We start from the raw sequence: 26,745 nt of genomic DNA on the forward strand, positions 1-26,745 counted from the left end.
AAACAAAGAAAAAAAGGAAGATCATTGCTCTCTAAAGGTTTATATATATATATATATATATATATATATATATATATATATAATATATATATATAAAATGTTCAGAGAGATTCAAATGAACACATGAAAATCCACATATTAATTTAATGAAATGAAGAGAGATTAAAAAAAATACATCTTCCCACTCCAGAGATGCAAGAGGAAACAAAAACAGTTCGTCCACATAAAATATGACCATCTGAGCACTGCCAAGGTCAGTGAGACCCAGAGCAATTGCTTTATCTAAACTCGGTTTGTTCATTGCCTCTCAGAATTGTCCTTGTTTCTGTTCTTGTTTGCTCGCCACTTTCGTGACTCCCCAAAACCTTCCAATACTACCTTCTTAGCACATGCTTTATGACTATCCCATAAGATAAATAACGTGGGTTGGGTCGTATCTCTGCTCTGGGCTCACTCCCTTGTTTCTTTGTAATATCACTTCTAGCAGCAGTGGGTGGTGGTTTGAATAGAAATAGGCCCCCTAGGCTCATAAATGTGGATGCTTAGTCATTAGTGAGTGGTGCAACTTGACAAGGAATAGAAGGTGTGGACTTGTTGGAGGAAATAAGTTACTGGGGGTGGGCTTCCAGTTTCCAAAACCCAAGCCAGGCTCAGTGTCACTTTCTCTTTGTGCTTCCTGTTGATAGAATTGTCAACTACTTCTCCTTCAACTTGTCTTTCTGCATGCTGCCATGCTTCCCACCGTAAAGATAATGGACTAAACCTCTGAAAATGTAAGCCAGCCCCAGTTCAATGTTTTTCTTTATAAGAGTTGCCTTGGTCATGCTGTCTCTTCACAGCAATAAAACTTCACTAACGTGAGTGGCATGGGTGCCTGCCTGTTCGTTCAAATTGCCACAGTCTTTGTCATAAACCAGTCAAACATTTCTTGACCACCCTTTTCCTCCCATATTTCTTTCTCTGAGAGTTTTTGCAAGCTTTCTCCTTTCCAAAAGTAACATGATTTCACCAAAGTCCAATTACAGGTAAAAAACTATATAGCTTTAAGCAACGTTTCAAGTCATGTTTTAAGAAAGTAGACTCTAACTGATTTAATAAATCCAAAAGGTTTCTGGCAAAGATTAATGCAATAAGCATCAAGATTATCTTCTGAAATAGTAGATAATTGTTCTCAGGGTATGCAATTGACAGTGCTTCCAGGAAGAATGGTGGCTCAAAAAACAAACAAACAAAACAAAACAAAACAAAAAACTAACCTATATTGACATGGGAACAGGAATAGAGTAAGACATTTTAAAAATCATTTAGTACAGAATAAAGTTTAGTTTCAGATCTGAAACAAATGTTTCAGTTTTTATTGACCCAAATGATAAGAGAATAATGTATGAAAAAGAAAAAGTGACCTTGATGCAGCCCCGTGCTGTGCCTTCTGTTTACAGCCCTGTGCTGCATTTTCTGGTTTAGTCATTTACCACGTTTAGCCCTTTGTTTATGTTTGTATATTTTAAAAAGAGGTGTACATTTTTTCTGAAAACTTTCCACGTTACGATTTCTCTCTTTCTCTGGGGTCACTTACATTTTGAAAAGAATTCGTTATAACTTCTGATTGTGGGCTTTGAATGTTTGGGATTCATGGGATGAAGGAAGCCCAGATGGTTAATGGTTGTCTTAGTCAACGTTCTGCTGCTCTTAAGAGGCCACGACCATGGTAGCTCTTATAAATGGAATCACTGAACTGGGGTTTGCTTATGGTGCTAGAGATTTAGTTCATTATTGTCATAGAAGCGCGGCAGCATGCAGGCAGATATGGTTCTGCATCTGGATATTCAAGCACCAAGAAGAGAAAAAAACATTGAGGCTGACTTGGCTTTTTAGAATTCAAAGCACATATCCACGTGACACAGTTCCTTTAACAACACCACACCTTCAAATCTCCCCCAAATAGTGCCACCCCCTGATTAGGCAACATTCAAATAGGTGGGTTTATGAGGGCCACTCTCATGCAGACATTCGCATTGCACAAATCTCTACATTAATTTTCAATATAGATCAATAATTGACATAGAGAACCAGTTGTATTTATTTCGACTTCAACAAAGAAGACAATTTTGTAAAATAATCAGGCCTAAATACAAATGTAATTGTACCTATGAATCACCCTTCAGAATCTCTCTGGGGTTTCCTTTTCCATTTATGCTGTTTATGTTAGTAGGTCAAGTCCCTGAGAATAAATTCTAAAAGACAGCTGTATAGCCCCAATCAACATTAGGCCATATATTTATAACAGGTATCTCTAAGGACTTAAGTTTAATAGCATATATTATGACAAAGTTAACATCTGTATTTCTAGAACAACTGGGTAAAACTAAAAAAATGTCTTTGGCACAAGCCTAAGAAGACTGTGCAGAATTGAAGATAAAACCCTATTTCTAGCTACACTGGGCTTCACTTAAGTCATGTTACTTTCAAGAAATTTCCGGAACCAATAGGCTATGGAGACATGATCACTAGCACTGTGTACATCAATTGAAAGATTTGTTTTTCTTAATAGTTTTCAATGATTCTAAATTCCTTGCCATTCATATACTCAGAATTTTAATTAACTTTATGCTTCTAAGTGTCAACCTACTGTTGCCCATTCTGAGATCAAGTTAGTAGAATTAGGCTCTTAGAAGTGCTAGATTTGCCTGCATGATCTAATGCTCTCAATGAGAAATGATTGACCACTCAAACCTAAGAAGAGTAACTTGACCTCAGAGTTCACAACACTTGCTCCAGGCTATGTCTCAGCTAACGGTAACATTCCTGAAACTAAGGGAAAAAAGTTTAAGAGCTTGTGAAAGAAAAGAGGGACCCAATGTAGGAAAGGCCCACAGGAGATCATTCCTTATTTGAAATGTAATGGACCAACTAGTTTAATGGGAAAAAGTCCAGAGAGAGTTACACAAACAAAAGGAAACAAACGTTTATGCAACAATGCCACTGTCTGACCAGGAAAATAGCTACCTACTCCTCAGGCAATGAACAAAAATGTCAGAACAGCCTTCCTTCACTCAGTATAATTTTCCCAGTTCTTTGACTCTTTCTTTCCTTTTATGGTTTACCCCCTTGTACAGTGTTTACAGGACCAGGAAGACTTCTTTTCATAGGAGACATATGACACTAGTGTTATATTTCTTATACTCACATGTTTTGATTTGTTACATTTTAAGTCTAACTTATCCCTTCTCTTCTGAAACTGCAGTAGTATAGAATAAGGCTTAGCAGGCAACATAGGCAGACATGCCTGCAAGTTCTCTGCCATAAAAATGTAAGTTGTTCTCTTCTGCATACAGGGATTTGAAGTTTTTGGAGAATTTTAGATTTTTATGAGCACTTACACTTTGGGATTTGACTGGGATCTGGGCCCATATGAACTTTTCAAGTTATTGAAATATTCACATTCTAGCTAAAATAGAAAGGTACCAAATCAGAACTGGAGTCAATGGCCTGGAAGAAGAAAACAAATTTGAGCATCTTAAGAAATAATCATGTAATTATCATGAAGAGCAAAGAACTAAAAATAAACATTGTAAATAGGCCCCCAAAACACCTACATGTTTCAAATCACGTAGGGGGTGCATAATCTGTAGAAGGAAGGACACCATATCTTCTCCAGACCTAGCAACCACTGGAAGAACTGGTAGTTTTAGAAACTATCAAGACAGCACCAGGTGCCTTGGCCCCAGGGACCTTTCCATGGCTAGAGCCAGCTTTCTGCTCTTGTGGCAGGTGTAAACATGCAGAAGCATGCTGGAAAGGACCCTGTGTTTTTCTAGGTAGGCCTTCTAATTTGAGAGTTAATGATGACAGCAATTATACACCAGCCTTTCTATAATCAACGTCTGCTGGCCATAGGGCCACATAAATTAAACCACAGACATGTACATTGGGATAATATTTCATTCTCTTTGTGAGTTTAAAAAAATTAGGAAACTATATTCACAGATGCACCAAAGTATAGACAGACATATACCGGAAGTGAGTTTGGCCTAATGCTGCTTATGTTATGTTAATTTTGGTCCTCCAAACTGCTTACACTGATGTCTGCACTTAAGACACTACCGTCAGTTGGTTCCAATTGGTAAATAAATATGCCAGCAGCTAATGGTTGGGTAGAGCAGACAGAGGCAGAACTTTTTGGTTTTCCAGGTCTTGAGACAGATAGGAGAGAGAGAGAAGGAGGCATATTTGCCATGACTTGGAGGCAGAGACATCAGGTTTAGAAGCTACAGAAGAAAAAACATTCAAAATGAAGGTGGAAGGGAAAAGTAGCTGTACAGGGGAGAGGGGGGAGCTGCCCAGAGGGTAACAGGGCAACAAAGATTAAACATAGAATTAGAAGGTATTAAACCAGAAGTGGAGAATTAGAAGTGCCCAGCCATTGAGTTAGCCAAGACATATCAAAATTAACTGGTGTGAATACATGTATGCATGTATGCATAGGTGTGTGTATGTTTCATTCACAAATCTAGAGGGCTCTGACAGGTGGCTGGAAGCACACCCCACTGGGAGCATACAGTGGTTTAACTAATTAACTGCTTGCTACACACACTAATATAACAGAAAGTATGTCTTTTAAAAAATAAGGATTCTGGACTTTCTTAGTATTAAGTGTAGGATGATGTCATTGTACAACAAGGTGGGTTGAGCCTATCATTGGATGAGAAAGAAAGGTAGGCAGGAAAGAGTCCTGGAGGAGAGAGGAGGAGGAGAAAGCAGGAAATTCTAGAGGAGGCAACATGGAAGCAGACATGTGTTTCTCTCAGCGAATCTCTATATAGATAAGTATATGGATAAGGTTGTCATGAATATTTTATAAGGGATGGAATTGTACAGGATCATTTGACTTATTTAGGTGGGCAAATTATAACAATTGGATCAGAGTATTTTGGTTTGTTGTTTGATGTGGCCACTTAACTGAATTCAAAGCTTGCTACAAAGTTGGGGTGTGTGTTTGTGCAAAGCTTCCCAACAACGTGTCAAGGGAAAGTGAATGAAAACAACACGCTGGACCATCCAGGACAGAAGAAACTGGGGTGGGTAGAGTGGATTGTGCTTGGGTCAAAATGAGTTGGGTTCTGTGAGTACTTAGAGGCCTCACAGAGCCACTAAGATGAAGACACCCCACAGCCATGGGGCCTTACAGTTGCAGGCACTAGCGCAGGATAAAAGTTACCACTTCTTAATTTCACCGCTACATTAAGACTATCTTAAGTTATATTCATCAATAAATTATAGGGTACAAGATATCATAAAGATGGTAATTATGTAAATCTTGTTTTAACTTTGAAATTCAGAGAATATTTCCTTTTGCTGTAATCCTCATCCCTTTTTTCTCAGATTTCCAAGTCCCCCCGTGAAGAATTACAGCCTGTGCAGCAGGGGACCACCACTCAGATCACTCTCCGGTGCTGTTGGTTTTCATTCAGAGCACCTGCTGGATCTCCGTTACCACTCGGAACCTAGATTAACTCCAGCTTTTCCACACTCCCCATGTTGAAGAAGATGGAGCAGGGCAATTAATGGAATAACTAACACCTTAACTGAGCCATCTCAGTAGGACTGCATGATTCCCTGGTGTGAGGAAACAGGAAAAGAGGGCATGGCTCCATTCCATCATAGGAGGGCAAGTGTGCTATACATCCAGACAGTTATCTAGAACACTTGCAAGATCCTTTAAGTGCTTGGATCTTCACAAAGAAGTCTTTTAGACATTTTTGATAAAGATGCTCACATGGTGTTTGTTGACGAGCTTTCAGCAGTGTTGCATAAATTACCGGATTAGATCTATCTGAATTTTCGGAAGCAGCTAAAATCATAGGCAGTGAATGAAAATGAACACTGTTCACTTGGTGCTCCTTTCATCCCTGCAGCTGTCTCCAGACCTATAAAACATGTAGGTAGTAAGCATGGAGCTAGAAAACACACTCCACTAGTTACTTTTCTCATTATGGCATTGATTATGTTTAATTAGTATTGTGCAACTTTTTAGAAGGCTGGACATAGTGCCACATCTCTAGATTAAAACAGGCTTATGTATACACACAGGTAGCAAGGTATGATGATGCCTACCTTCGGATCCAAAACTCAGGAGGCTAAGGTAGAGAGCATCATAACTTTAAGCTGAGCTTGTGATACACAGTAAAACATTAACAAATAAGTAAGTAAGTAAATAAATAAATAAATAATTTTTTAAAATGTAAAATATCTGTCTGCCTGATAGAGAAAATTATTGGCAATAGAGTATCATCCTAACAGAGAAATATGTCAGATGAGCAGACATGTAAAACTATTCCACAAAATTTAAAGACAAAGAAAATGGATGTTAATATGTTAGCAATTTTAGCACATGACCATAGGCAAAGAAGTAAAAGAAGGCTAAAGATGAAAAGTTTGCTGGATTTCACAAGGCTGTAGGTAGCCCTCATCACCGCCCCTGGAGGCCATACACATAATCCTAGTCCATACTGAGAGGGTCTTGTAGAACTTTCCTAAATGTGCCTTACTATCATAGTCTAGCATTGAGATCTTTCTTAACATATTTCATTTCATTTAACACAGTCAGCTTACATATTTTCAGAGTATGCACACATGTATGCCTGTGCATGAGTGTTAGGGCCAGAATGTATGTGAAGATAGTCATTCCATTGAGGGCCCCCTTAAGCATGCTCAGCAAATGCTCTGCCACTGAACAATGTCCCCTAGATTCACTTTAGTTATCCATGAATTCTTCTATCTATTTTGCCTGTTTTTTGGTTTTGTTTTGCTTTTGAAAATTATCAGCTATTTCAATATTCATATATTTGAAAATAAAGAGCCCTTTCTTCATTAGATTAAAATAACAACATAGCTCAATTTGTGTCTAATAAAAATATTAAAATTAAGTTAAGCTTTTCTCAACTTTCCTAAGACTTTTTTACAAAACTTAAGCTTGAAGAAGATCCTGTCTTAAGAAGGAACTAAAATTGCTCCACAGCAACTATTTAGAGAAAAAGAATCAACTATAGAATTAGAAAAATACCTATATATTAGCATTTTAACTGTTAAATTGGGTGGAGGAATGATCACAAATCGAATGCTTTATATGTAAAATGTGTTGAGTACCTGCTATGCCAAGCACCATTTAGGCAAAGAGATTACTGCAACACAGACCATACCAAGAAAAGAAATTCATTTCTCATGGATCCATGGGGGGGGGGGAAGGACATCAAAGTGCATCTAATAGTTCTAAATGTCCTTCTACAGAGAACCCTAAGCTGTAACCAATACCCTCCACCCCAACAATCTGAGAGACTTTGTGGTAAGCAACTAGTCAGAGCCACGTCTTACCTCATTATAAAGGTGAGTATAGATGTGCCGTAAAGTAGAACTAGCAGTATGAGGGGAGCCTGTCAAGGCCACGCCAGTGGCTGGGACTACTGTGTTGCTCAACCCCACTAGTTTTGTTAATGTTATTTGTTTGTTTAACTGCTTAGAATATATTGCTTATATATAATTTATGCTTACTGTGGCATGTGCACGGATTTATGCCATTTGTTGATTATGTTTACACCTCCACTGTGTTCCTTTCATTTCTCACTTTCCCCAAATATTTCCTCTTATACTTTCATAGCTTAAGAAAATCTAAGTTCTACAGACAGGAAAAGCATGACATTTTCATTTCAGAGTCCGGCTGATTTAACTTAAAATGATGATCCCCAGCTTCATCCATCTAACTTCAAATGCAAATGTTGTTCTTTATGTATGAAATAAGCAGCCCATTGTGTGTTCATACCCCATTTTCTCTATCTCTTGGTGCACTTGTTCATAGCTTGTAGGTTGACTCCTTAACCTGGTTATTGTGATTTCTGCTGCAATAAACATGGGTATATAGATGATCTCTAGTGTGTGCTGAACTAAATTCCTTGGGTTACATTCTTAGAAGTTATATGGCTATTCTATATAGTTTTTGAGGGAATTTTATACTTATTTCCATATCGACTGCACTGATATACAGTCTACCAATAGTGTGGAATACACACACACACACACACACACACACACACACACACACACACACACCACCTGCCAGCATCTTTACCAGCATTTGTTGTTTTTTATTGATGACAAGCATTTTTCCTTTTCTCCTTTGCTATGTGAGTTTATGAGAATTTCTTGAGTTCAGGTGGGCATTCTCTCTCTCTCTCTCTCTCTCTCTCTCTCTCTCTCTCTCTCTCTGTGTGTGTGTGTGTGTGTGTGTGTATTGTATTGTGTGAGTGTCATGTGTAGGTCAGAGAAAAACTGAGAAATCAGTTCTCTTCTTGCCAGTCATTGAGTTCTTTGCATGAGCATCTTATGAGCCCAAGCTCAGCATTTTTAACCAACAACTTCAATAAAAGTTAAAGAGTATTAACCCAGGAATTAAGTGATGGAGGTACCACACAGTGGCTACTGTGAAGAGCTGTCTCCAAAGTAAAATGGTTGTTATTTTTATCAGAGCAGCTGTGACCACTTGTAAGAAACCCCAAGCTCAGGATTGTTGACTGTTGATGTCCCTACATTGAAGAGGAGACGGTCATTGGACCTTCTCCTGAGATGATAACCAACCCCTTTCATATCATCAAGATGTATATAATTTCATTCTAATTGCATGTGGCCTCATAGTCTTGGAAAGTTCACTGCAGAAGAAAAGTTAACTACATTTATGCTGCCATGAGATTACCCATACCATTGCAAGCTTTTTATGTAAGCTCAATAAACTTATTCAATCAACAAATTGGACTTTAATGGAACAGTACTTTGTTTTGTCACTGTTTACCTAGAAAGAGGGGGATGAACATTTTTATGTCTTACTGGGGAAGAAGTTTCTATAACATAATAAAGTACTCAGCATGCAAGAAGCCCCAGGCTATATTGTTAGTACCCAAACAAATTATTTGAGGGATGAATTTACCTTTTGAAACATAAAAGGAAGAAGTCTATAGCTACTCTGATGAGGAGAAAGAGTTCATTGTATTTAATACTGGATAAAGTTACTGGCTGTAAGAAACTACCATAAATTTGAACACTAAAGTTTGAAGTGAGAGGCTTCAGGTGTCCCTATTAATTAAAAATAGATTAAGAATGAACTACAATTTTTTGAAGTCATTATTAACTGTGCTTGTATTATGTTAACTGGGTTCCTAAAATTTCATGAGAATCCCACATGTAAGATGCTGAGAGTCTCTGACCCCCAACTGGTTCTGAATGGTAAGCAAAGTTTCCAGTAGCTAATGGTTGAGCAGGAAGACAGAGATGAGACTTTAGGATTCGCTGACAAGGGTACAGAAGAAGAAAGATAATTTTCATGCTGTAGAAAGAGAAGGTCCAGTCCTGGAAAGTATAGTACAGAGAGACTACTGTGTAAGAGTTGGAGATCATAACCTAGGAGGGCTGCAGGCCTGGGTCCAGGGTGGTCAGGATGGAATATAGGCTTTAGTAAGTAATAATTTGAAAATATTGGAGAGGAGAATGTGCTAGCCATGTGGAGGATTGAAGTTGTCCAGCCACTGAGCTGATTAAGGTTTATTTAAATGTAAGGCCGTGTGTGTGCGTGTGCATGTGAATTCAGAACACTGGAACTGGTAATGATGAACTTGTACCAGTGCCATAGGGGAGTTTTGAATAGTATTAATAGCCAACTGCTAAGTTAATAAGAAAAAAAAAAGAGACATGTTGAGTAGTATAGACTTTGGACTGGTTAAAATTGATGTGTGATGTTTTTGTTTGTTTGTTTATATTCTTTACATTGTATTGTGACCAAAATTTCTCCTACCTCCACTCGACCCATCTCTCCCTCACCAACCAGCCTCCCCACGTTCCCAGATCCACTCTTCCTCTATTTCCTTTAAAAAGAAAAAACAGCCAACCTTCCTGTGGTATCATCCAAACAGCAGATGAAATGAGACTGGGTTGGAACCCTGATATCAATGGTAGACAAAGCAACCCAGTAGTAAGAACAAGGTGCCAAGTTCAGGCAAAAGTGTCATATACCCCCAACTTTCACGGTTAGTAGTTCCACAAGAATACCAAAGCTACACAAGCATAATTTATATTCAGGTGGCCTGACTGATACCTAACTCAGGCCCTATGATTGTTGCTTCAGTCTCTGTGAGCCCATATAAGCCCTGTTTATTTGATGTCTGTTGTTATGTTCCTTTTTTTTTTAATTTTGATTTTGTTAATTTGGTATTTTCCCTCTGCCTTTTAGTTAGTTTGAATAGAATTTGTTTATTTTTCCGACTTTCTCAAAGAACCAGCTCTTTGTTTCATTAATTCTTTGTATAGTTATCTTTGTTTCTATTTTTCTGATTTCAGTGCTCAGTTTGATGATTTTTGCAATCTACTCCTCACTGTGAGCTTGCTTCTTTTTGATCTAGAGTTTTCAGGTATGCTGTTAAGTTGATATAATGAGATTTCTCCAGTTTCTTTATGTAGGCACTTAATTCCAGGAATTTTCCTCCTTAGCATTGCTTTCGCTGTGTCCCATGAGTTTGGGTGCATTATGCAATCATCTTCATGGAATTCTAGGAAGTCTTCAATTTCTTTCTGTATTCTTGCCTCCCAGTAATCATTCAGTAGACAGTTGTTCAGTTTCTATGAGTTTGTAGGCTTTGAGTTGTTTCTGTTGTTGAAATCCAGCTTTAACACATGGTGATCCAATAGGATGCAGGATGTTTTAATTATCTTTTATTTGTTGAGACTTGCTTTGTGACTGGTAGGTCCATTTGATTCATGATGTCTATTTGTTCTAGTTTTTTTTTTTTTTTTTTTTTTTTTGTAGTTTTTGTCTGGATGACCTCTCTATTGGTGAGAGTGGGTACTGAAGTCTACCACTGTCAATATGTAAAGGTACATGTGTGATTTAAGCATTAGTAGTATTTCTTTTATAATAATAGGTGCCCATGTATTCGGGCCTTATATGTTAAGCATTAAAAATATGATCTTGGTTGATTTTTCTTTTGATGAGTATGAAATATCATTCCATATCTTTTTAAAATTAACTTTGGATATAAGTTTGTTTTGATAGATATTGGAATGGTCATGACAGCTTATTTCTAGGTGCCTTTGCTTAGAAAATCTTTTGCCAGACCTTTACTCTGAGAGTCTAATCTTACGTTTATTTATGAAATTAAGGTGTGTTTCTTGTATCCAGAAGATAGGTGGATTTTTCATATACATTTGTTACTCTTTGTTTTTTTTATTGAGGAGTCAAGTCAGGTGATACTTAGAATACAATTGACCAAATATTGCTAATTTCCGATATTTTAGTGATAATGATAATGATGGTGATGATGATGATGATACTCTCTGTCTCTCTGTCTCTTTCTGTCTCTGTCTTTATGTCTCTGTCTCTGTCTCTGTCTCTGTCTCTCTCTCTCTCTCTCTCTCTGTGTGTGTGTGTGTGTGTGTGTGTGTGTGTGTGTGTTTAATGAGAACAAGAGGGACTGTTGACTGTTGAGGATAGTCTGCTCAGGTGATGAGGTGAGATTAGTTTACCAGGAGTTCTGGGTGCTGTTGTGCCCTCTGGTAGAGCAGACTTCCACCAAAGATATGGGTTAGAAGAATAGAAGGGGCTGTTGTGGGTAGACCTGGTAGGTTCTGGAGGAGTGTTAGTGGTTCATGGGAATCTTGGTGGAGGAGCAAAAGTTCTTTGTTTATTTGTTCGTTTTATTAAAAAAGTAAAACAAACTGAAAATACAAAACCAAAGAAAACCAGTGTTGTATGGTCTGAATTAATACTATAATTTCAGGCTTAGACAGGAAGGTGATTCTGATTCCAGCCCTACAGCACAGGAGAAAGCCTTGTGCGAATCATAAAGGTTTTACCCGCATGTGTGTCTAGTCAGGCATTCTCACCCATGTCTATTGACCATTGTTTAAATATTGCTATGTGTTCTTCTGTTCTGGGTACTAGAAATTATAACGGGGAACATTTATAACTAACTGATGACACTGAGATAAGGAAAAGCAGGTTGTTCTTTTTTCATATGTAAAATTTAAAGGATTGATTTCCTGAAGCAGAGAGTAGAACAGCTATTATGAGATGCTAGAGACCAGGTGGAGAAAGGAAGCCGGTGGGTAGCAAGAGGAAGTAAGAAGAGGGAACTCCTATTGTTCTATAACATACTATGGAAACTGTGAAACCTTAACCAACAACTATTATTAATTATAAATAATGCATATTATAATATAATTTTAATAATATAATGTACACAAAACTATGCTATAAATAAAAACAATACTATAATGAATAGAAATTTTCAGTGGACTTTAAAAGTGATAATGAGAAGAGATAAAGAAAAGATAAAAGAAAAGAAGCTCTTGAACAAGGGAAAATTATGGAATGGACATTTTTCTCAAAACTAAAACATGCTACAAGGAAAAAGTAAGCCAGAAAATCAAGCACCATGTCACTCTGGCACGAATGTTTCCATAGAATGCTTTCATTATTGCTTGCTCAGAAAGGAAATCCTAGTTTTTTCCTGACTGACTGATAGAATTCACCTGACTGGCATCATGCCATTATTCAACGCAAAGCAGTTTCTAGCCATTACAGAATCTCAGTTAGGCCTGGGTCTCAAAACAAAATTCGAAAATCCAAGATGGGTCATGTGTTCCTGTCCGAATTTACTTTCCTTCTTACCTTCTTATACCAGATACTCACGTGTGACTGAAGTTCAATTTTAACAATGACTTCTCTCAGAGATTTAAGTTAGTTTACTATGCATAACTTAAATGCAAGCTTTTTCAAGAAAGCATGTCCAAAATTTAACTATGGCTAGTAAGCACCCTGTTGATGAAGGTACACATTCTGCCCATGTGGGCATAATAGGAAGATTCAGAAAGAAAATTAACTTGTTATTGAATGCAATGTCATGACTTAGAGCTAATTTAAAATGATTTCTCAACTCTCCAACTAGCACTTGATTTCTTATGAGGGTGAACAAACAGATGGGGGTATTCTCAGCTCTCCCATAAGCATATGTAAGGTTCATTGTGAACTTCAAATTTGTCCTTGTTCTTTTTTTAATTCAAAATGTCTATCCTATACAGATTTATTAGCCTCTCATTTATCCTTTATTAAGTATATTGACATATTATCTTAAACATATGCCTTAAAAGTTAAAGATGCAGCTGAAAACACAGTACATATCAGTCCAATAAAAAAGTAACATATATTCTTTTTAAGGCATATGGGGATGTAAAATAGGAAGGCCTGATGTATTGAAAAACAAGGAGAGACAGGGGCTAGATGGGACTGAGTCATAATGAAAGCTGACCTCCGGTCTCCTCCAAATTCCAGGTGGGCAAACTGTATCACTTCGAGCTGGGACAAAGTGAGCACTAACTCTCAACAACCTAGAAATGAAGAGGTCTTTTGTGAACAATGACCTTCAATTTGATGCCGACTAAGACAGAACATTTCTTAATATAAAATCCCTAATTGTTCCTATCAATCAATGAGGAAAAACATGGGTCGTGCTATTTTTTTTGATGTTCTTGTTATTGTTAAAATTTTTCTTTGTTGGGCTAAGAGGTTTTATCTGATTAATTCTTGATCTGATTTTCAGGACCTCTCTATTTCTATTATCACTATCTTTATGTAACCCTTTGTCAAAATGGTTCACCCTTTTTCTTTTCACAATTTGATTACAGCTCAAAGATAAAGCATGGCATCCTCTTCCTAGAGCATAATGTCTGGGGATAGTAACCTTGGTGAGATTCCCTTTAAGAGGTTTGGTGGACCCCTGGGAGGCTAGTCATGTAAAATATTTGCCTTCTATATATTATGATTTTAGTGCATTTTTCTAAACCAACTGTAAGTTCAGTGACATCTGGCCATTTGTTGTTGTGATTCTAGGAGCCATCTGAGGAAATACAGGAGTGCCAGGGAATCGAAGTTGATGCATCAGTAGTTGCTTCTCATCTGGCTTCCTAATGACCACTCAAGCCTTTTTAAGGCTTCTCTCTTCTATTGCTGCAGATTCAAACAAGACCAGGGGCAGAGAGAGGAGCAGGAAATATGGGAACCCTAGGAGAGACTTTCATGGCAGTAGGACTAAGGCTTTATTGCCAGGCATACCCTGAGCTGTCAAGTTGCAGCCGGGAATGTTTATAGCTGCGTTTTAAGCCCCCAACAATAAGACTCTGCAATGGAAAGGCTGCCAGACCTTTAACTATCGTGATGCCACCATAATATTTATAAGGATCTTATGATCTTTCCAAACACATGTGCTCATTACTTATGCCTCTGCTTCTGCCTCACTTCTAGGGAAAACTCTCTGTATAAACAAAACAGATTGGTCTGCTTATACTTCTAAACTCTAATTGTTCTCCATCCCCATCTGTCAGAAGAAAGCCAGCCCCAGGGCTCAGTGACAAAGTCCGTCCCACTATACAATATCCAGTAGCACACAGGTTGCCCCTGCTCTCTACTGTCAGTAGTGCTCAGTGCGCATATCTTTTAGTGTTTGCTTCTAATTCGTTCTTTCAATTAGGGACGTAAGGCAAGACTGTCAACAGGCTGGAGACAAGCCATGAACCCAGTGACTCTGACAGATTCTGACCACAAGGCAGGTTTTAAATAAATGGGACCAGGCACCTAACATCAGTGAATGGCCACTCAGACTGCTGACAGCTTATCTGGTTTAACATAAGTAGGATTCCAGAGAAACTGGTTGTTTAATACTGATGAGGAATAACAAGGGTTTCTTAGCCCTTCTCTGCAGAACACAACAGTTGGCTGTCTGCACTGAACAATAGGCGAGAAGCTGAGTAATAGACATAGCTCTGGCCTGCAGGTGAGGAGACTATGCTCATGGTGACTCAGGTCACTTGATTTCCATCTTCTGGACAGAATGCAGAGGGGAAGGGAGACTTTAATTTTTTTCTAGGCTGGCTAAGGTCAGCTAGGTGCCCAACCTTCAGAGTGTTGATGTAGACTTGTACAGCATGGTCTAAGGCAATTGGAAGTGAAGACTTTGGGAGTGATTTTATTTCTAGATCCTAAAATCTTAAAGTCAGTGGAGAGCTGTACCACTGACACAGCTCACCAAGTCTCTCCGCACTCCAGAAACATAGCTGGGTGTTAAGGCTAGCTCTGAGACAAAGTTCTGAATGCACACATACTGTATGGGCACACGGCAAGATGACACACATCATGTCACAAAAACACCCACTCACATCATCTCTTAAATGTCAGATGGTAAATTCCAAGTGCTAATGAATCAGATGATAAACCCCAATGCAAATGAATCACATGATGAGTCCCAACCCCATGAACCATATAAGAACACAGAGTAATAATCGTGTTCAACAAACATGCTCCAAGGATATTTTAGTTAGAGTTTCTGTTGCTGTAGTAAAACACCATGACAAAAAACTACTTGGGAAGGAAAGCATTTGTATCTTACAGGTAATTGTACATCATGGAGGGACCTGGAAGGAACCTGAAAGCAGGAACTAAGCTAACATCATGGAAAACTGATGCTTATTGTTTTGTTCATTGTGGATTTTTTCAGCTTGCCTACTTACATGCTCTAAAAGGATTTGCCCAAGAGTGGCACTACCCACAGTGGGAAAACCCTTCATGCATCAATCATTAATTGAAAAAAAATGCCCCACAGACATCTTTAGGGTCTAATCTCTACTTCTAAATTGTGTCTCTTTTTTCCTCTAGTTTGTGTCAAACTAACAGTACACAGGTTAAAATAATCAAGCAACTTAAATGCAGCAAAGTAGTTCCGTAAAATTTTGTCTCTAACAGAAGATAGTCATGACTTTGCATCTGATGTTATTGACAGAAAGTGAGAGCTCAGGTATCATAAGCAGAGAAACAACATAGTGCACATTTTCCTTTAAGTCAAACGGTACAGCTTTGAGAATAATCTGAAAGCAAACTTCTCACAGTGCAAGCATGGTTCTCAGTCACCATGTTATGTTTTGTTTTACATGTACTTTATGCTTATGTAACTACTAATACTTCAATGCATACTATCAAACCTTTTTAAAAAATCAAGTACTGACAAAAATATATTCATATAGTTTTATGCCAAAATGCTTAAAAAAAAATCTGTACATGTATCTCTCTTTTTCTTTAAATGAAGTTGTAAGAAAAAAAAAAAAGAAAGGGTCCAGAGAGCCAGTACTTCCTTTTGAAAGAGTAAGCACAATGACCTGGCTTCCTTTCATTTGGCCTCACATCATAAAGATCCTATACCATCCTGTGATATCCTGGGCTGAGGGCCAAGCCTTTAATATATTGCCCTCTGGGAGTCATTTCAGACCCATACCTCACTTCCTCTGGTACCACAAATGCCATTCATGTTTCTTCCTCTGGTATCAAGCCTTCACATCCAGATGCTGATTCGCCTCATCTGCAGCACACTCCTCACCCTGTTTGTTTCACAAAAGTGTGGTAGCATGGGATGAACACCTCACCTGCAACTACACTGTTCACCTTTAGCTTGTTCTCTGGGACTATGATAGGCTGTCAGAGCAGGTGGCAACTGCTGGGTCACTCCTGAAAAAGACTTTTCAGGTGTCCCTGAACCTGAAAATTTTCTCTGGAAAACTATACAATGTCCCCCGGGGAAGGTAAACAGTTATAATACAAGGGATGTCTATTAGGATACAAATACAAACCCCCTGTGCTCTATATGGTGCCCCTCATAGACCATTAGCTACATTAAAGCATCCTCCCTGATCCAATAATATATTCAGTTCAAGAGTCAGATTTCAGTTCTGAGAGTATGCTAAAATTAATGTGAACTTCATACAAAATGCATCTCCTTCTCAGAAGCTATCATTTTGAAAATGGAAAGGAATTGCAGTCTGTGTTAAGTTGCTTCCTGTAGCTACAACAAAATGAAACAAAACAATGTATATGATCATTAACTTAAAATGAGAAATTTCCTATTTGTCTCACAAGTTTACAGGCTCTAGTCCACAGCCAACTGACTGAGGGAATACGGGATAAATCAAAGCAGCTGACCTCATTGACAGAGAGAAGGAATAGGTAGAAATTGAGATGCCACTGTCCTTTTCAAGATGCAATCTCAATGATCTAAAGACTGTCCACTGAGCCCATTGAAATTAGTCATCTTTCCAATAACACTATCATGGTGGTCATGACTTTAACACATGGTCACTGGGGAACATTCAGAATATAAATTATAGCACAGTGATCCATTAGTACTTATAGCTTCCAGAACTCAGTGAGAATACCAAATAACACAGACACCCAAGTCCCTAGTAGAAATGGCATTTCTAGATGAAGTTTAAAATGTAACAATTGGTATACTATGCAATGTAACAGTTACTATACTATGCTGTTTAAGAAATTATTCATGTACTTTTTTGTTTATGGATATCTTTTGTTGGCATTTCCTCTAGCCCCCCCACAGTTACCTGGCAACAGCCAAGTAGGTCTGCCTTACTATAAAGGGGGCTGTTTGCCCCTCATCTCTCTTAATCTCTTATTCTCTTTCTTTTTTCTCTCCACCCCTTTCTCCCTCTCTCCCCATCCACCTCCCCCTTCTCTCTCTGCTTGTTCCTGACCAGCTTCTCCTCCTCCTTATTTCTCTCTCTCTCTCCTCCCTTTCCAACTCATGTCCTAAATAAACTTTATCCCATATTATATAGGTCTTATAGCTGGTAATTTATGGGGACTGGATGACTTAGCATTTAGTGGGGAACCTCAAAAATACAACATCTGTACATACTCAGCGTGATATAAGATTTTAAAATGCTTTTATATATGATAGGCTGAATCTTAGGTATAGAGCCTTTGACTAGGAGGGCCAGCACTATTTAGAAATTTAAGTATCTCCTTCAAACCTAACTCAGATTTATTCTTCCAACCAACAACAGAGCTAAAATGGTGTAAGTGGTATGTGACTGGATAAGAAACAGCCTGAAAACAACGTTCTTAAACAGAGAAACAACTCAATGTTTGAACATTATTTGCCTAATTGCCAACAAATTGTTAGTCATATTCAAAATTATTCTTTAAAAGCCTGCAGTAAAAGAGTGAAAAGTGGGGGAAGGGAAGAAAAATAATCCCGGATGCAGTAAGATCTGGGACACACTACCTCACCTGACAAAAAGAGCCTCAGGCAGTTAGCAAGAAGTGGCAAGTGTGTACTGGGGTAGGCATGATGAGAATCAAAGCAGAAATGAATGAGCACTCAGAACTCAGAAAGCAAACTTGTAAAACAGATGGAGATTCCTCAGTGCACATTTGTCTACCCTCTAAGGAAATGGAAAAAAATATAGGAATTGCCTATTTGACTTAGTCAAATGAAGAGATGTGAATTTAGACTTCCTGAATAGTATCATAAGATATGATGTATGAAATTATATATAATATATTTACCTATGTTTTAAATAACTATAATATAGAAAAACACAAGGTCGAAGCTGGTTGTGTGTGCTGGTCTGCATCCTAAAATATTCCTTCAAACCTGAATTGCATACTGTAGGACAGCATAGTTGTCTGAAGCTGGGCACAGAACAAAAGTCAACAAGAACTTTAAGTTGCTACCTGTGTCTCCTAATCTTTCCTTTTATCAGCACCAGATGCCCTGCTAGATCTTAATTTCATCATCATTTCATATTCACAAATAAGATGTTTTTTCTAACTCTATGAAGAATTGAGTTAGAATTTTAATGGGGATTATGTTGAACCTGTAGATTGCTTTAGGCAAGATGGTCATTTTAAAAATATTGATCCTTCTAATCCATGAGCATGGGAGATCTTTCCATCTTCTGAAATCTTCTTCAGTTTCCTTCTTCAGAGATTTGAAGTTCTTTTCCTGTAGATCTTTCACCTGCTTGATTAGAGTCACACCAAGGTATTTTATATTCTTGTGTCTATTGTGAAGGGTGTCAATTCCCTAATTTCTTTCTTAGCCTGTTTATCCTTCGATTAGAAGAACTGATTTGTTTGAGTTAACTTTATATCCAGCCACTTTGCTAAAGTTGTTTATCAGCTATAGAAGTTTCTGGTGAAATTTTTTTGGTCATTTAAGTATACTTTCATATCATCTGAAAATAGTGATATTTTTACTTATTCCTTTTCGATTTGTATCACTTTGACCTCTCTTTGCTGTCTAATTGCTCCAGCCAGTACTTCCAGTATTATATTGAACAAGTATGAGGAGAGTGGGCAGCCTTGTCTAGTCCCTGATTTTAGTGGGATTGCTTCAACTTTCTCACTATTTAGTTTGATGTTGGTTACTGGTTTGCTATATATTAATTTTACTATGTTTAAGTATGGTCCTTGAATTACTGATCTTTCCAAGACTTTTAAGATGAAGAGGTGCTGAGTTTTGTTAAATTCTTTCTTAGCATCTAAAGAGATGATCATGTGGTTTTTTTTCTTTGAGTTTGTTTATATAGTGGATTCTGCTGATGGATTTTCATATATTGAACCATCCTTGTAACCCTGGAATGAAACCAACTTGATCATGGTGAATGATTGTTTTGATGTGTTCTTGGATTCGGTTTGCAAGGATTTTGTTGAGTATTTTTGCATCAATGTTTATGAGTAAAATTGGTCTGAAGTTCTCTTTCTTTGTAGGGTCTTTTTGTGGTTTAAGAATGAATGTAATTGTGGATTTGAAGAATGAATTGGGTAGTACTCTCTCTGTTTCGATTTTGTGAAATAGTTTGAAAAGTATTGGTATTAGGTCTTCTATGAATATCTGAGAGAATTCTTCACTATACCCATCTGGTCCTGGGCTTTTTTTGGTTGGAAGGCTTTTGATGACTGCTTCTATTTCTTTAGGGGATATGGAACTGTCAATTCTTCATAGAGCTAGAAAAAGCAATTTTCAAATTCATTTGGAATAATAAAAAAACCCAAGATAGCAAAAATTATTCTCAACAATAAAAAATCTTCCAGGAGAATTACCTTCCCTGACCTCAAGCAGTATTACAGAACAATTGTGATAAAAACTGCATGGTATTAATACAGAGATAAGCAGGTAGATCAATGGAATAGAATTGAAGACCCAGAAATGAACCCACACACCTATAGTCACTTGATCTTTGGCAAAGCAGCTAAAAACATTCAATGAGAAAAGGACAGCCTCTTCAACAAATATTGATCATTCAACTAGCAGTCAAGATGCAGAAGAATGAAAATCAATCCTTACTTATCTCTTTGTTCAAAGCTCAAGTGCAAGTGGATCAAAGACCTCCACATAAAATCAGGTACACTTAAACTTATAGAATAGAAAATGGGGAATAGCTTAGAACACATAGGCACAGGGGAAATTTTCCTGAAGAGAACACCAGTGGCTTATGCTCTAACATCAAGAATCAACATATGTGACCTCATGAAATTGCAAAGCTTTTGTACGGCAAAGGACACTGTCAAAAGGACAAAACAACAACCAACAGATTGGGAAAAGATCTTTACCAATCCTACATCTGATAAAGGGATAGTATCTAATATATACAAAAACTCAAGAAATTAGACTCTAGAGGATCAAATAATCCTATTTTAAAATGGGGTACAGAGGTAAATGAAGAATCCTCAACTGGAGAATATGGAATGGCCTAGAAGCACCTAAAGAAATGCTCAACATCTCTAGTCACCAGGAAAATGCAATTCAAAACAACCTTGAGATTCTACCACACACCAGTTAGAAAGGCTAAGATCAAATTTTCAGGTGACAGCAGATGCTTTCGAGGATGTGGAGAAAGAGGAACACTCCTCCACTGTTGGTAGGGTTGTAAGCTGATACAAACTCTCTCAAAATTAGTATGGCACTTCCCCAGAAAATGGGACATAGTATTACCTGAAAACCCAGCTATACCATTACTGTGAATATACCCAAAAGAGGCTACAACATCTAACAAGGACACATGATCCACCATGTTCATAGAAGCCTTATTTATAATAGTCAGAAGCTGGAAAGAACCCAGATGTCCTTCAGCGGAATAATGGATACAGAAGTTGTGGTTCATTTACACAATGTAGTACTATTCAGCTATTAAAAACAACGACTTTATGGAATTCCTAGGATGGAACTTGAAGCTATTATCCTGAGTGAGGTGACCCAGTCACTAAAGAACACTACGCTATGTACTCACTGATAAGTGAATACTAGCCCCAAAAGCTCGGAATTTCCAAGAAACCATTTACAGAACTTATGAAGCTCAAAGTGAAGGAAGGACAGAATGCGGATGCCTCAGTCCTTAGAAGGGAGCACAAAACACTCATAGGAGGAAATAATGGAACAAATAGAGGAGCAGGGATTGGAGAAAAGATCATCCAAAGATTAATTCACCTGGGAATCTATACCATAAGCAGCCACTAAACTCATGCACTGTTGCTCATGCCAAGTAGTGCTTCCTGGCAGGAAACTGATATGGATACCTCCTTAGAGACTCTGCCAGAGCCATACCTATAGAGGAGGATGCTTGCAGCTAACTGTCAGACTGAACATGGGGATCCTAATAAAGGAGCTAGAGAAAGGAGTGAAGAGCTGAATAGGTCTGCAACCCCCTGGGAAGAACAAAATTTATCAATTAACCAAACGCACCGCAGCCCTCAGAGAATAAAACACCAACCAATGAGTTTTTATGAAGAAATCTATGGTTCCAGGTGCATATGCAGCAGAGGATATCATTCTCTGCCATTAATGAGAGGAGAGGACTTTGATCCAGTGAAGGCTGATTTTCCCAGTGTGGGGGAACGCCAAGGCGGTGAGGTGGGAGAAGGAGGTTGGGAGAGAGAGGACCTTCATGGAGGCAATGGGAGGGGGAGGGCAGATGGTATTGGTAGAAAGGGGATAACACCTGAATTGTAAATACAGAGACTATCCAATAAAAAAACAAATACAGTGTTCTGTTTTCAGAGAAATTTAAGTGTAAATTTACAGGGCTGCACTAAGCCATCTTCTACTTTGTAGTCCGGAAGGCAGTCTGGGTGTTACTGTGTATCCTGTTCATGACATGTTTAAACAGTAGTGATTTATCGCAGTTATAGAAGGTATGGCATGTTCTCTTTCAATTTATTTGTCATTATTTAATTGAATAATTAATAATTGAAATAAAATTACACCACTTCCCCCTCCTTCTAATCCCTCCATTATTCTTTCTCAAATCCTTCTCATCCCTACTCTCAAGATGTTAAGAGGTTTTGTTTATTTGTTTGGGGGTTTCTGTCATATTTGTTACATATTATACATAGTGTGTGCACAAATACGTATTAAATCTATTTTTGGTGTTTGTGTTCATATGGTACCAAGGCTGGCTACTCTGCACTGGACAACCAAAAAGGGAGCTCATCCCTAAAAAGGCTAGTTCTTTGTTTACCAGCAGTCAGAAACTGCCTGTAGCTCTTTGTCTAGGGGCAGGATTTCGATGTTTCTCCTTCCGTGTTAATTATCTCCATTGATACTAATATCGTTTCAGTTTTGTTTTATGGGTTTTGTCCTTAGGAAAACGTCTGATTACTTTCTGGCTAGGAATTCTCTTACTGTGTGTCGGAAGAATACCGTGCAGATGATCAAAGTAAGTTGGCTCACATGCATGTCTGATATAACAAATCTACACTCTATGAGTAAACTTTAGCCAATTCGTGAATATCCTCGTCTTATACAAAGATGAGTCTGCTGGCTCAAAACATTTCCAAGGTTTTAACCCACTATTAAGCAAAAGGACAAGGAAGCAGCCATTTAAGAGTGTAGTAATAGTCAGATACTTGATGATAAGCCTAGCTCCTGAGAATTAATTCAGTCTCAAGTAGGTTGCCTGCTTTGTTGATATGATATTCTTTCCACTGTGGGCAAGAGCATTTGAGATTCATTCTCAGCTTTACCTCTAGCTCACTGGAACTCTACCTTGTTTATTTTCCTAGAAATATTCACAAGTTGACACTATAAAGAAAAACAACAACAACAACAAGACAACGTGAGGATAATGCAAGGTCAAGTCTATTTCTAAATAATTAAATTGGTTAAGGAAGCCCATCTTTCAGTGCCCAGAGTATTTTTTGCTCTAGCACATTTCTTAAACTCAGTAGGATGAGGATTATAATGTTGTTCTAATACAAATTTAATTATTTCTCATAATGTTCCAGTGTGACTTGTCTATGAAAAACCAGATTGAAACTCTCACTAAATTGTCTTTATGCTGGCCTAGGTCATGAACCCAAAAGTCTCAGACATATCACACATGTAATTATCAAAAGACAACTATCTATTCCAGAAAATATTCCAGAAAATGTGTTTTCCAATGGGCCTTTCATGTAAATTAAATGTAAATTCAAAGGAACCCAGCTATTGGGGTATTGCACAGATGCCCAAAGGGACATTAATTCTTATAAGATACTGCTTTCATTCTCTGAGATATGCAATGAAGCTTCTTTTCTCGGCCATTTCCACAAAAGTTAACAGCAACTATTAGATAGCCCAACTCTTGGTGAGTACAGTTGAGCTAAGAGAGACACTTTCAGTGTTACACATGGAAAACACAACTGACGGATATAGCTAAAGTTTCCAGATCAAGTTAAGCAAAACATGAAAAGAGAAATAAATGGAAATGCTGAGAAAGAGGTAGAAAAAAATAGCAGAAGTGGGTGACAGATGGCTGAGTAGGCATTTGCTCACTGTCTCATGGTGGACAGAAAAGTTGCCTACAAGTGTTCATAGAAAAATGGACTTGTTTGAATTTTAAATGTAGCTATAACTGCAGTAAAATACATTGCAACAGTCAGAACATTTGTGTTGATGCCAAGAAGTGCTTCTGTCAGGAGCCTGATGTGGATGTCTCCCAAAAGGCTGTGGCAGAGCCTTACTGATACAGATTAAGATACTTGTAGCTAACCATCAAACTGAGCATGGGAACCCCAATGGAGGAGTTAGAGAAAGGACTGAAGGAGCTGAAGAGATTTGAAACCAACCAGACCCCACAGTGCTTCCAGAGACTAAAACACCAACCAAAGGCTACACATACCCATGTCTCCAGCTGCATATGTAGCAGAGAATGGCAGAGTCTGGCATCAATAGGAGAAGCCCTTGGTCCTGTGAAGGTTTGTTTCCCCGGTGCAGGACAATGCCAGGGTGGTCAGGTGGGAGTGGGAGGGTAAGAAAGAATGCATCCTCATAGAAGCAGTGGGAGGAAGGATGGGAGAAGGGGGAAATGGGAAAGGGGATAGCATTTGAAATGTAAATATATAAAGTATCCAGCAAAAAAGATAGAACATTTGATAACATACATACATACATTTTCAGCTAGGACTTCTTAACTCAGTTCTGGGGATCAAGGAGGAATTCCTGTACAATATCTGATTATTGTTTCAAACTACTACAATTATTATCTTAGCACCTTCAATTTCCCTTCTAGGTTCTTTTGATACAACCCCAAGACACTGTCAAGGTACCCAAAATAGTCCAGTCTTATATTAAACATTTTCTCCTCTGAAACTGGAACTAGCCCATCCACGAAATGCTTGTGATGCTGTCTCTAATAAATAATGGCCATAGGTCCCAGTCTAGAGGATAGAGAATCAGACCTCAACACTATTAAAACGAGAAAAGAAAGCTCATATCTTATCAGTGATACTCAAGTTTCCAAAGCTAAATGCAGTTACACTACTGATGACACCATGAATCACAACACAAAGTAACAAGATGTAAATACGCAGACCAAGTACACTAGCTGAGGGTCATCCGGGGTCTTCTCCTGTCCAGAAGAAAATGCCATCATTTCCTTTAGGGTGCTCATTGGTTAAAGCAGTAAGTTACATTTGGAAATGAAGGTAAAACATCTGGCTCTTCATATGTAACTGAACATATCATATATTGTTGAAATGAAAGCTCATTATAAGATTACAAGAGTAAAGGCCAGTGGCTGCACTGTAGCTCACTTGATAGAGTGCTTAACTAGCATTCATTAGGTCCTGAGTCATCTCCCCAGAATAACAAAACAAACAAACAAAAAATCCCTAAAGGCCAGACCATGGCCACCCTGGGGGTTTGGCACACTTCTTTACACTTGCACCAGCACTCCATCTTATGGTGGCTGTGCACATCATTACTGTCTGACTTCACCTCCTAGCTCCAAGTGTCTGCATATCTCTTTGGGAGTCTTTCCATTTAATATTCTGGTTTCATTTTGAATAACTATCTGACAAAGAAAAGTTTTCGTTTCAAAAGTTGTATTTTCTCAGTACACAAATCACTTGACCTTTAGTATAAAAGTTTTTATTTAACTAAGTTAGAAGATCATTGCTGATGCTAAGAAGTGCATGCTGACGGGATCCTGATATAGCTGTTTCCTGAAAGGCTGTACCAGAGCCTGACAAATCCAGAAGTGGCTGCTCATAGCCAACCATAGAACTGAGAATGGCATCCTTAATGGAGGAGCTGAAGGGGTGTGTAACCCCATAAGAACAACAATATCAACTAACCAGAGCTCCAGGGATTAAACCAATACCAAAGAGTACACATGGATGGACCCATGGCTCCAGCTGCACATGTAGCAGAGGATGGCCTTGCTGGGTATAAGTGGGAGGAGAAGCCCTTGGTCCTGCCAAGGCTTGATGCTGCAGTGTAGGGGAATGTCAGGGAAGCAGGGTGGGAGGGAATGGGTGGGTAGCTGAACACCTCATAGAAGCAGGGGATGGGGTAATTTGGAGGGGAATCCAGGAAAGGAGATAACATTTGAAATGTATATAAAATATATCCAATTAAAAAAACAAGATCACTGCTTCCCTCAGTCACCTAAATGTAATGTTCTGACTAAATGGGGTGCTTTTGAACTTGAGATTTAAACAAGACAATTTTCATATAAACCCATTTTAGAAAGTGCCCATTGTATTTATGTTCTGAAAACTTTCCATTAATTCATCATCAATTCCAAATGGTGGAATTATCTTGATTATTTCTTCATATTTTGAAGTATTATAAAATACCTATTAAGGTTCATCTAGAAATATCTAAAATGCCATAATGGTTATAAGTTCCATATTATATATGTTTTAGGTGTGATTTCAGAGAAAACTACTTATTCTGGCTGTACATTCATTTTCTCTGCTACAAACTGATCATGGCAAGTTTCTATTTCAAAAACAACATCATAAAGATGAAACAAGACAACAGAAAAAGGTACTGGAGCACTGACCCTGAGACTGCAGATCATCTCCAAGATCAACTACCAGTATTCAACAGTTTTACAGAATAATATCAGCATGCAGAGGTCATACAACAAAGTCTGGTGAGCCCAGAGTGGCCTTTACTCTGAGTCTTTTAACCTTCAAATAGTTCTGTTTGTACATTTGAAACTCAAGTGTCTTGACATAGTATATACTGAGGAATAAGAGGGCACTGTATTCAATAAATAGGAGTCTTCAATAAAATGATAATTGTGTTTCTTTTGCAAATGTTATAACTGTAAATCAATAAAATAGTTGTTAAGCAATAAGGGTGAGTTTTGTGATCTCTGTAATCTCAGAAATGTTCATGTTTAGAAAGAAGGGGAAATACAATCCACAAAAAGAAATCAAGTACTAAAGCTGGCCCAGACAGCAGGCTAACTTGGTTGACAAGGACAATAAAAACATTAATGATTACATCCCATGTGTTTAAAATGTTAAATGAAATACATAAAATACTCTTTAAAAAATATACTCTAGCTTTAGAATTGGAAACAGCAGCATTTAAGATA

General features: G+C 38.0%; 1 pseudogene across 1 annotated transcript in view; it reads left to right on the forward strand.

The window, feature by feature from the left end:
- Positions 1-26,745, forward strand: part of LOC308422942 (protein SET-like) — a 31,590-nt pseudogene that overhangs the window by 2,290 nt on the left and 2,555 nt on the right. Inside the window, exon 2 of the transcript in view lies at positions 5,383-5,455. The product of the transcript in view is annotated as a protein SET-like (transcript). The remainder of the gene's footprint in view (positions 1-5,382; positions 5,456-26,745) is intronic.

This window comes from Micromys minutus, assembly GCF_963924665.1.
Source record: "Micromys minutus genome assembly, chromosome: 7".
NCBI lineage: Eukaryota > Metazoa > Chordata > Mammalia > Rodentia > Muridae > Micromys > Micromys minutus.